We start from the raw sequence: 11,549 nt of genomic DNA on the forward strand, positions 1-11,549 counted from the left end.
GTGTTTGAAGTTGACCCACATTGTAGCCTGTATCAATCAGTACATGATTTCCTTTTATGGCCGAATAACTCTCCAATGTATGCATATACCACAGTTCATGTATCCATTTATTCTTTGGGCATTCGGGCTGTCCCCGCTTTTTGGTGTTTGTGAATAGTACTATGGACATGCGTATGCATGCTTGAGACGGATTATGCTCTGCACTGCAATTTTTAGAAGTGTTTATTTTGGGAGATGAGGGTGTGGGGGGGTGCAGAAAGAGACAGAGAATCCCAAGCAGGCTCTGTGTCATCAGCACAGAGCCCAACACGGGGCTTGATGTCACAAACTGTGAGGTCATGACCCAAGCTGAAATCAAGAGGCAGACGCTTAACCAACTGAGCCATCCAGGCACCTCTGTACAACTCAATTTTATGGCTTAAAAAATATTTCTGTAAAGGGCCAGATAGTAAATATCTTAGGTTTTGTGGGCCATATGGTCTCTGTCCCAACCGCTGAACTCTGCCATTGTAGCACAAGAGTAGCCATAGAAAATGTGTAAACAAATGGGCTTGGCTGTGTTCCAATAAAACTTTATAAAAAGATATGATGGGCCAGATATGGTCCATGGGTCATAGTTTTCTAACCTGCTGTAGAGCAAAATGAAGCCCCTCTCCCTAGAATTCAACCTCTTTCCTGATTGTGCCACCCTCCCTGACTTGCCACCATTCTTTGCCATGTCTCACAGATGACACAGGGTAGAGGTGACCACAGGCATGGAGGGTGGAAATTGGAGCTATGTGGAGAAGAGGAAGTGCGATCTGGTTGGAGTAGGAAGGAGAGAAGCCAACAATGACACTGGGGAGAAAACTCGGATTTCCTAGCCCCTGTGGGCTTGAATGCTAGGTTGATAAAGTCTTAAGAATTGTGCCCGTCTGCCATCCTTATTCGAAGAAAGCTTGGGCTTCCAAACTTCCTCAGATTTAGAAAAAGGGGGGGGGAGGTATTCCCACACCATTGTTAAAGAAACGCTTATCATTGGAAGCCTTTCATGGAGACTCTGCAATGTTCTTGGGTTAATCTCATTTTAAAAGATGGAAGGAAGGAAGTTCATTGTCTGGAACATACCCTCTAAAAGAGTTGTAATTCACAGAGCTTGCAGAGAAGTGCTCTTGTAGGTGACAGGAAGCCCTCCGGGGACAAATAAAGAAACCTTTATGGATGAAAACTGAGCTGAGTCCTTCTTGCATGAGCAGGAAGCCATCTGGGTGACATAGACTGTGGTGAGTATGTGAGTGTCCTTGTGCCTCACACAGGCACCTGCCATTTGTACATTTATGTAACTTTGGAAGGAGAGACTTCGGAGACCCAAAATGCCTGGATGGGAAACCCATTTCCAGAAATCTTTGGTCTGAGAGAGAGATACACAACACAAGTGACATGGTGGACTGGGAATGATAGAATCAGGGAGCAGAGCTCCAGTCCTGGCTTTCCTGCTGTCTGGACATGCAGCTTGCAAACTGCTGTACCTGTCTGGAGAGCTCCACTTCCCCATCTATGAAGTGAGAGGTCTCCACTGAGCCCCCTTGGCTAGCTAGCTATGGAAGCATGAATCTTCGTGTCCCAGCCAGCATGAATCTAGGACGCAAATGCATGCTTTTCCCCCTCTTAGGATCTTCCTGGCCTGTCTCGTGCACACCCAAATCTTACATTTCTGATACTTGGCTCCCAACTTGTATGAGGTCCCACCTTACATTGGCCTCAGGCTGGCATGCATTATCCTGGTTATTGTGTGAAGGTTAACCTCTCTACATAGTTGTGGGAATTTTAATTTTTCTTTAAGTTTATTTTGAGAGAATGAGAACATGAGTGGGGGCAGGGGGGCGGGGAGCAGAAAAAATCCCAAGTAGGCTCCATGCCGTCAGTGCAGAGCTGAATGCAGGGCTTGATCTCATGAACCACGAAATCATGACCTGAGCTTAAATCAGGAGTCTGATGTGTAACCAACTGAGCCACCCAGGTGCCCCATTGAGAAATTTCATTTTGTGACCAACAGATCTTTGAATACAGTCATTGAAAGCTGGCCAACATGCTTCTGGGAGACCTTCTTTGCCCCCACTGGGTCATACAGAACTATGGGCTCGCCAAAATCCATTTCTCCTTTCCATCTGAGCCATAGTGAGAATACATTCCTAGATCTTCTTGTCAGATGTGGTTTATATTGGATTCTGGTCAGGGGAATGTGGGTGACTGTGGTGATGATGTATGTATACTACTATTAGGCCTGTAAATCTCTACCATGTGTGGTGTTTCCCTTGTCTTGACTTCAGAAGACTCTGAGGCTGTAGGGTTTGGTGGAACTATGGGAGCATTTGTTTACTTTTTGTCCATACATCTATGTTGGGCTGTTGTGTGAGTGCATAGAAAACATTCATTGTTTGAAGCCATCAAAGTGTTGATACTATTTGGTATAGCAGCTAGCCCGTGCTAACTAGTGCGCCTACCTACTGTGTGCTTAGGGCTGGGGATGTGGAAGGGAAGAGGATGGTTTCTCCCTTTGGAGATGCTTCCAGTCTAGAGTGTAGCTCTTCAGAAGCATGGCCTGGAGGAGAGGAAATTTTGGCCATGGGTGGAAGGATCATCTTCAGCAGTGATGACAAGCTGTATCGACATGAGAGGAAGGAAAATCTGAAGGCAGGAGGGTACCAGGATGATACATGCTAGCTTTCAGAACCATGACGGAGTCTAGAAATAACTTCTATTTTCTCAACTGAGGGCTGGGACTTTCCTGCCTATTGGATCTTGACACTTCCCATTAACCTTTTCTTTGGGAGACAGTGGAAAAAGCTGTACTGAGAACCTCATGATAAGCAGGTGGTGGTTAATTGAAGTGTTACCAGTGGCAGCTTGAGGCATGTGGCCTTCCTGTTTGACACCAGCCAGCTCCTGTCAGCTCTTAACTTAGGGGAAGACTTACTTGAACTTGATCGTTGTGGAAGGAAGGGATAAGGATGCCTGTAGACAGTTCAGAGCTGGAAGCGGGCTGACTTACGGTGGGTTTTGATAAATATTTGTCCTGCGTAAGCTAGATGTTGGCATCCCTTTGCTGTTTTTCTATTTGAAATCATTTTGTAGAGGTTTTTGTTTTTTGTTTTTAAAATTTACTTGAGAGTGAGTGTGCACACAAAAGTCGGGTAGAGGTGGGGGGTTGCGGTGGGGGAGAGAATCCCAAGCAGGCCCAGCACTGTCAGCACAGAGTCTGATGGGGGGCTTGAACTCACAGACCTTGAGACGATGACCTGAGCTCAAATTAAGAGTCAGATGTGCAACCGAACCACCCAGGTGCCCCATTTAATAGAGGTTTTGAGGGGATAACTATATAGGAGGAAGGTTTGTTAGGACAGATGAACTCCTATAACAACTTCAACATTTCAGAGTCTGAAAATTTGTTTTTCTTTCTTTTCTTTCTTTTCTTCTTTCTTCTTCTTTCTTTTCTTTCTTAAAACCATGTCTAGGGTGGATGATGGAGGAGCTGTGTCCCATACAAGCATTCAGGACTGAAAATGTTTCCATTTGTGGCTCTGCCATTCTGAGTCCATGGGATCCTTCCCTGGTAGAAGGGAGAAGAAAGGGTGTAAAGTGGTGTGGGAAATTTTTATGGCCTAGGCCTAAGGATTACCATTGTTGTATCTGTCTGCATTCCATTGACAGGCATTCAGGTACACAGCTATGCCTAACTGCCTGACTGTAGGGGGTCCTGGGAAGTGTGGTCTCTTTGTGTGCCCAGGGAGAAGAGGAAATGGTGTGGGATGAAGAGACCTTAGTCTCTGCCCTAGAAGGGAAGTCATTTTTAAGAAAAGTTCTTTGGGCCTCTTGAAAAAAATGTTTTTTTCATGAGTAAATACAAAGAAAGGCAAAACCTAAAACTATCCTATTAGCAAATTTTCTTTTATGCACACACACAAAAAGTGATTTTATTAAAGCCCAGGGACAGGACCCGTGGGCAGGAAGAGCTGCCCTGGGACCATGAGGAGAGACTGGTTTTATGCTATGGAGTTGGGGGAGATAAAGTCAAGGGGAAGTTTCCAGTGAGATTTTCATGTGCTATAGAAAAGTCCCAGGACAGTGGAGGCCTACCTACTGTCAAGCGAAGGTTGTTTTCCCTCTAGCAAAGCATTAGCAACTCGTATTTTTAAAAGAGTCCAGGTGTGCTAGTGAGTCTTTATTCCTAGAGACCTGTGGACTGTTAGGACCGGAGTTGGGCTGGAGATGGAGTAGAACACCTGGGAACTTGCACAGCTTCCTCTCCAGTCTAAGAGTCCAGTTTCAGTGGCCCTGTCTAGGTAATCACTGCTTCGTTATTTCTCTGGAGGCTTCCTTCCATAGGTCTGTAGAAGGCCCTCGATTCCCCAGCTGTCATTATGAAATAATAGCTCTAAGGCATTTCTGCCAAAAGGGAAACTGCTCATGATGGGTTGATCTGTCCTGAGAGTAAGTGCACAATGGGGGGAACCCAGCATAGCATTTAGCAGAGGTTGGCTCTTGGGATGGTTAAAAATGGGACAAGGAGGTTCCCAAATGAAGGTGGTTAGAGGCATTTACTGAAAGTCTGAGTTAACTAACACCTTTGCAGCCTGGAGCCTGTCACTGCATGGTCCCTTCTATTTGTTCCCCCTAGAATCACCATTATTGCTCAATCTTCTGTAACCTCACCCTGAGAGTCTCACTTCTACCAGGAATCTGGAAACTCTCTCATTCACCCCAGAGAAATTATTTGTAAGCCTAAATAGAACTGAACCTTCTTCTGCAAAGCCATTTTCTGAATGTGGAAGGTGACCAAAAAACCAGGAGATGAGCTCCCAGATTTCAGTTTTAAAAGCTATCAATATCAGATTACTATAGATCTTAAATTTGTCATGATGACCTGTATGTCTTATCTCTAGAGACAGGTACTCTTAGGAGGAAACTAAAGGGGTTATAGGGTCCAGAATTCTCCCCCCCCCCCCCCTTGATGACCTTATTAGAGAAATTATACCCTGGGTAACAATATAGTAGAGAGCTCCCCATGGAATTACTTAGACTGAAAATCTGATTTTTTGGGGAAAAAAATGGTAACTGTCAGCATTGTTCAGGTTTGAGTTAACCCGAGATTCCATAGCCCATATTCATATAAAAACATGAATTCTTTAATCTACATACATTTGGTATTCTTTCTTGATTATCTCTTCTAGCATAACATTAAGATGATTGCCTGCCACACAAGAGCGCGTATTGGTTTTCAGTGAGAGCTAATAGCAAGTAACATTTAGCAGTTTGAGATCTACCCAGCCAAGTGAAGTACAGAATTGAGGCTGTTATTCAGGGTATTATTTCTCATTATTATTAATTAACGGTAATAATAGAAGTTGCTGTTTATTGAAGGCCTCCTCTTTTCCCAGGTGTTTGGGAGGTATTATCTCCAGTCCTGACAACAGCCTGAAACCAAGGCTCAGTTGTGTTAAGTGGCTTGCCCCGGGTCACCAGCCAGGAAGAGACAAAGCAAGATTCAAAGCAAGGGCTGTTGGTTCTGAAGGCTTTTCTTTGTTTTTGCATAAAAACAACAGCTTTAGTTACATTCCAATAAAAGGCGCACTTTCTCAGTGTAGTTTGAATTTTGAAAAATGAATGCCCATGAAACCACCATCCTGGTCAAAGTGTAGACATTTTCATCACCCACAAATTTCCCTCATGCCTCTTTGCAATCCCGCCTCTCACCCCCAGGCCCAGGCAACCAGTGACCTGATTTTGGTCACTATAGATTGGATCTCTCTCTCAGAGTTTCATAGGAATGGGATCTTGCGGTGTTTGGTCTTTTGTGTTCACCTCCTTTTGTTCAATGTGATGTTTTTAAGCTTTGTCCCTGTGGTTCTGTGTATCCGTTTGTTCGTCGAGGACTCCACTGTAAATTGAGCTCTTGTTCTGTATATTTTGGGCAAGAGTTGTTCTTCCTAAGTTGTGCCAGTTCCTTTATGGTGAAGGGTGTGGGACAAAGATGTGGAGATGAGATTTGCGATGGATTTCATGGGTTTGAAATGACTGGGGCGAAGGGGTACCTTGAATTCTGCCAGCTTATCTGTAAAGTGGCGCTGGTGACAGACTTTGAGTTTATTGTGTGGACTGAAGGAGAGGAGTAACAGTGTTGGGCAAGCTGTAAGTGTTTAGTAGATACTAGCAGTTACTGTGTTCCAAATAGAAGGCTCAAGATGAGTTTCTTGATGGCGGGGGCTCAGGATGGTGGACACCACTTCACAGGAGTGGAGCTGCCAGGAGCCTGTTAGTTGAGTGGAGTATCCAGTACACATTCTCAAGGGGTGACATCTGGTGGCTCATTTGGGCTCATGGTCCAAGAAGAATTTGAGGAGTTGAGTGTGACTAGTACTGTGAACATCTCAGAGATAGCTCAGCCATAGAGCAAATTTGATGGTCAAGACCTCTGAGCTCTGTCATGAGGAAGAAGTGGGCAGATGTCATCTGCCAGGCCCCTTGAGGGGCAGCGACCGATATCAGGATGCAGGGGCAGAGGCACTTTCAGAACTTCCCATGCCATCCCAAAGTCGAATGGGTTGTTTAAAGGGAGAAAGAGTAGGAATGTTTTTGATTCAAGAATTCCATAAACATACATGGGGCCCTTAGTAAGAACAACATGCTGTGTCATGTACTTTTATGGACTACTGTCTCTCTTTATCTAACTACTAAGCTACCTAGCTGTGTCCAGTATATAGTTAGATCTTTATAATTGAAACGTTTTCTGAGGTACTATATACATACTAAAACATACAGATCTGAAGTGTGTGGTTCTGTAAGCTTTGACAAATCTATACGCTCCTGTAAACCCTACAACCCTTACCAAGATCCAAAATATTTCCATCACCCCAGAAAGTTCCTTTGTGCCTCTTTGGTATCCAGTTCTCCTCTCAGGCAACAATCTGATTTCTGTCAGATACGTTTTGTCTGTTCTGGAGCATCATATGGATGGAATCATACAATGTGTACTCTTTTTGTGTCTAGCTTCTGGAGAGAACGTGGAAGCTCTTGTTAAGTGCTGAGTGCATGGCAGGCACCGTGCTAGCAACATTTGTATTATTAAAACTTCACAATAACTTTTGAATTTTTTTTTTCAACGTTTATTTATTTTTGGGACAGAGAGAGACAGAGCATGAACGGGGGAGGGGCAGAGAGAGAGGGAGACACAGAATCGGAAACAGGCTCCAGGCTCTGAGCCATCAGCCCAGAGCCCGACGTGGGGCTCGAACTCACGGACCGCGAGATCGTGACCTGGCTGAAGTCGGACGCTTAACCGACTGCACCACCCAGGCGCCCCCACAATAACGTTTGGAAGTATGTGGAGCACCGGATTGTAGGTTTGCGTGAGTCATGCCCGGAAGTGGCATTGTATATCACTTCCGTTTTCATTTTGTTGGCTAGAACGCGTTCCCGTAGCTGGACTCAGCTGTGAAGTAGTGGAATGTGAGGGGGTGGAGGAATGGAGATAGGGAATTCCCATCCCAGAGGCAGCACTACACTATGGAAGAGGGAAACCATACTTCTTGGGATGGCTATCTCTGCCTCTATCCCCAGTTAAAGACCCCATGTCATGGCAGCCATATCAATGGCAGCATAATGGATGGGGATCCAGGAGTTCAAGTTCTAGATTTGATGCTTCTTGTATGGCCAAGACAAGTCCTCTCCCCTTTCTGCATCTCCGTTGTCTTGTATACAAAGAGCGAGTTAAATTAGTTAACACCAGCAGTTCCTCTCTTCCATATAATGGTTTTATGTTGTGCTCAGTGTGTCTCAGACACATCGAAAAACCTCTGAGGTCTTGGCTGAAGGCAGGTTCAGTAAATCTAGGCTAGTCTCTTAAGCCAACTGTACATTTACAGTTACCTGTGCATCTTTAACCTAGTGGCTAAGGGAAACAGAAGAAATCCTGGGACCATACAGCACAACTGGTGTTAGAAATAGGATTTTTTTTTTTTTTTTGACAGTTTAGTCACGAGAGCTGTAAATTCAGCTTCTGATAAATAATTTACTTGGAGGACTGGGAAGCTGGTCTCCCTGTTCTTGCCCAGCTTGCTGCTTGTGAAATAAAGACAATTCTGGTTCTGCCAGTGAGGAAAGAAAAACAGAATGTATCTTCTTTGGTCCTTGACTGCTTCTCCTTTGTTCTTGTACCACCCTTTCAGAGAAAGCCACGGATTTCTGTTGGCTGGAGAAGTGAATCCTTCGTGTTTCCAGTTGGCCTATCTCTGCACAGCCCACGATCACCCATAACACTGGTCTGTTGGAGTCCTGGAAGGGACTAATATTAGTGGAAACATGCTGATGGATACTGTTTATATTTGGGTGACTGAGGAGGAAGAGCTCAAGCCAAAATGCCTCCTCTGTAACCACCCCCCGCCCCGCCCCGCCCCATGAATTGACAGGAACTGAAGGAGGCCCCGACCAAACCTGTGTGTCATTCTGGGCTTGGCATTTCATTACTTTGTCTCTGAAGTTGCTTTTCTACTTGCCCAGGGAACAGAGCCGCTGCCCAGCAACACGTTTAGTTCTCTGTTGTCTGGGTTTTCTGGGGTCGACGAAACTTGGATGCTCATTAAGATCACTGAGCTTCATCATTTTTAATGTTAGGCCCAAGGTAATATTTAATGAGGCTGAAAAATATATTAATAAAATTGCTTGTAGTAATTAGCAGGAAATTATAATGGTCGGGTGATGGGGAGATTTTAGAAATCAGGAGTGATCAAAACCAATCTCGAATGTCACTACTTATTATTTTTTGCTTTCAGTCATCCTGAACTACACCTTTGCATTTTTATCTCTGAAAAGAAAGTCTTTGATTGGGCTCATGCATATTGCTATTATTTCATGTTATTTTGTTCCCTACGGAATATCATAGAGAGTTAGAGCTAGCTGGGTCTTTAGAATTTCTTGTAAACCATCATATCGCCCCCAAGAGGCAGATGGGATATTTACTGTTTCTATCTTTAGGGTGTTTATTTGGAAAGAGGGGCTGTCAGAGACTGGAATCCATGTGGGCTTCTCTGAATGGGAGATGAGAACAAGAGGGCATCAGTGGGGCTCATCATCACAGAAAATACAAATGCAGGCAAAACACCAAAAGGTCACAGATCTGGGAGGTACAGATCTGAGACCAAGGTTTTAAGATCAAGGTTCTAAAACCTTATAACATCTCCAGGTTTGATTCCTCTATTAATCTCTCTCCACCAGTCCCTGTTTTGACAGGTAGGGAAGTAAATCTGCTGAAATGAACAGGATTCCAGGAAGGCAGGGCTTGTCGTTATAAACCTGGCTTGAGCGGGGGCTTGTTGGCGGTTTCCTTGTTGGTACTGCTAACGGCTCTGGTCTTGGATTCCTACTCAGACTGGGGAATGTGATGGCCGAGGCTTCCAGGATCTGAGACAAGACTAGTTTGTTGATTTGTAAAATAGGTACCTAGATTACTAGGAGATGTGTATTCATTTTTTCCCCTTTTCCTCTGTTCTTGTTCTCTTCTTGCGACACATTTTCATTGCAGGCTGGGTACTGCTTCCTGGGAATGTTGCAGTGAGCAGGTACAGCTCCTGTCTTTCAGAGGTTTGCCCAGCAGTGGTCAGTAAGCAGTCTTGTAAATTTTTTTTTTAATGTTTATTCTTGAGAGAGAGCATGAGAGGGGGAGGGGCAGACAGAGAGGGAGACACAGAATCTGAAGCAGGCTCCAGGCTCTGAGCTGTCAGCACAGAGCCCGACGTGGGGCTCGAACCCACAAGCCGTGAGATCATGACCTGAGCTGAAGCCGGACGCTTAACCCACTGAGCCACCCAGGCACCCCAGTAAACAGTTTTGTAATGCCGTGGGGACAACAAGGTCATGAAAGTGTTGGACAATTGAGTGTTGAAGGAGGAGTGGAGAGGCATGAATTGCCTGGAAGTTGGACTGGTATTTCTAGGCAAGAAAGGCAAGGCAGGCATTGCAGGCAGGGGAAAGAACACAAAAACAGAAGTGTGTGAAAGTGTGCAAGGTCCAGGGGGGCTGCACAGAAGCTAGGGAATGCTGGATTCCTGGCTGTCAGTTGTGATTGGTGGGTGATGCCAGGGGTTGCTTTGATCTGGTTTATAATGGGGATAGGGCCAAACAGTTTTAATCAGCCTGGCCAGCTCTCCCACTTAGAGCCTCCCCCTCCTTATGTGTAAAGTGGGAATCATAAAAGATGGGGGAGGATTGGCAGAAATAACCCATGTAAAATGCTCGTCATAAAGCCGGGGGCATAGCAAAAACTCCATCAGTATTAGGGATTATAATTATCCATAGCCACTGGCCTAGGGAGAGTTTCTCTATGATGGATACAGATTGGTAGAATCAGATGGTGGCAAAGAAGGTCCTTGAACCCACGTCTTTCAGCTCCTGTCTCATTGAAGCCTTAGGAATGGGAGTTACCAGCAGCCAGAGCCTGCTGCCCTCTGAAGCATATTTAGACCCAAAGGAAGGTGCCCTAGCTTCCTTGTCAGATTTTCCCAGGAAACACTTGGGCAGGAATACATAGGATGTGCAAACTGAAAGCCTCATGTCAATGGCATAATTCAGGGTTTAAACCCAGAGCCAGTCTGGCTTTGATTGTGTGTGGTCCTGCTGGCTCTGGCAGGAATTCGTTTCCACATGAGGAGCATATTCTCCAAAGCCTTCGGTTTTACCTGTGTCTGAGATATTTGGATGCAATATAATCAGGCTGCAAACCTTATATTATTTGTACTCCTTCCTGTTACCAACTTAATGCCTCTTGGGAAATACACTTTATTTTTTTTTTTTTAATATATTTAAGTAGAGAGATTTGTGTATTCAAGTTTTGAGGTATGTGTGTTTGTGTGCATGTATGTATGTAGTTCTCTAATTTTTACCAGGCCTTTTATGAATTCAAGAGTCATAAAATGAGATAAATCAACGAACTCTAGCTCTTCCAAAGACCATTCATCTTTCCCCACTGCAAGACTGACAGGAAGCCGGGTCTCAGGAATTTGGATATTTATCCCACAACCTGCTCCATATAACTGTGAGGTTCTAGATCTAGGAAGATGGGTGTGGAGATGTGAATGGTTGTCTTTTCCCATGTTCCTGGGCTTGAGGGGAAGATGGGGACAAACACAGGGTGACAGCCTCTGAGGCAGAGCTGGCCGCTGAATATGCAAGCCTTTTTTCATTCTGTTTGGCCATCATGCATCAGTGTTGGCAGCTGCTTCTGACACTCCTGGTAGTGTTTGGAGTCAGGTGCAGCTGCTGCAGGGGAAGGGTGAGGGGGCGGGTGTCTTACCTGTGATGACGGGGCAGTGGCTGGGCAGATGTAGCTTCCTTCGTGAAGGTCACTTGCTAAAAGACTGATGAGGAGCCTGGGTGACTGAGTCGGTTAAGTGTCTGACCTCAGCTCAGGTCATGATCTTGCAGTCTGTAGGTTCGGTCCCCATGTTGGGCTCTATGCTGACAGTTCAGAGCCTGGAGCCTGCTTCTGATTCTGTGTCTCCCTCTCTCTGCCCCTCCCC

This window comes from Herpailurus yagouaroundi, unplaced genomic scaffold (assembly GCF_014898765.1).
Source record: "Herpailurus yagouaroundi ecotype Mexico unplaced genomic scaffold, PumYag 196, whole genome shotgun sequence".
NCBI classification, from domain to species: Eukaryota; Metazoa; Chordata; class Mammalia; order Carnivora; family Felidae; genus Herpailurus; species Herpailurus yagouaroundi.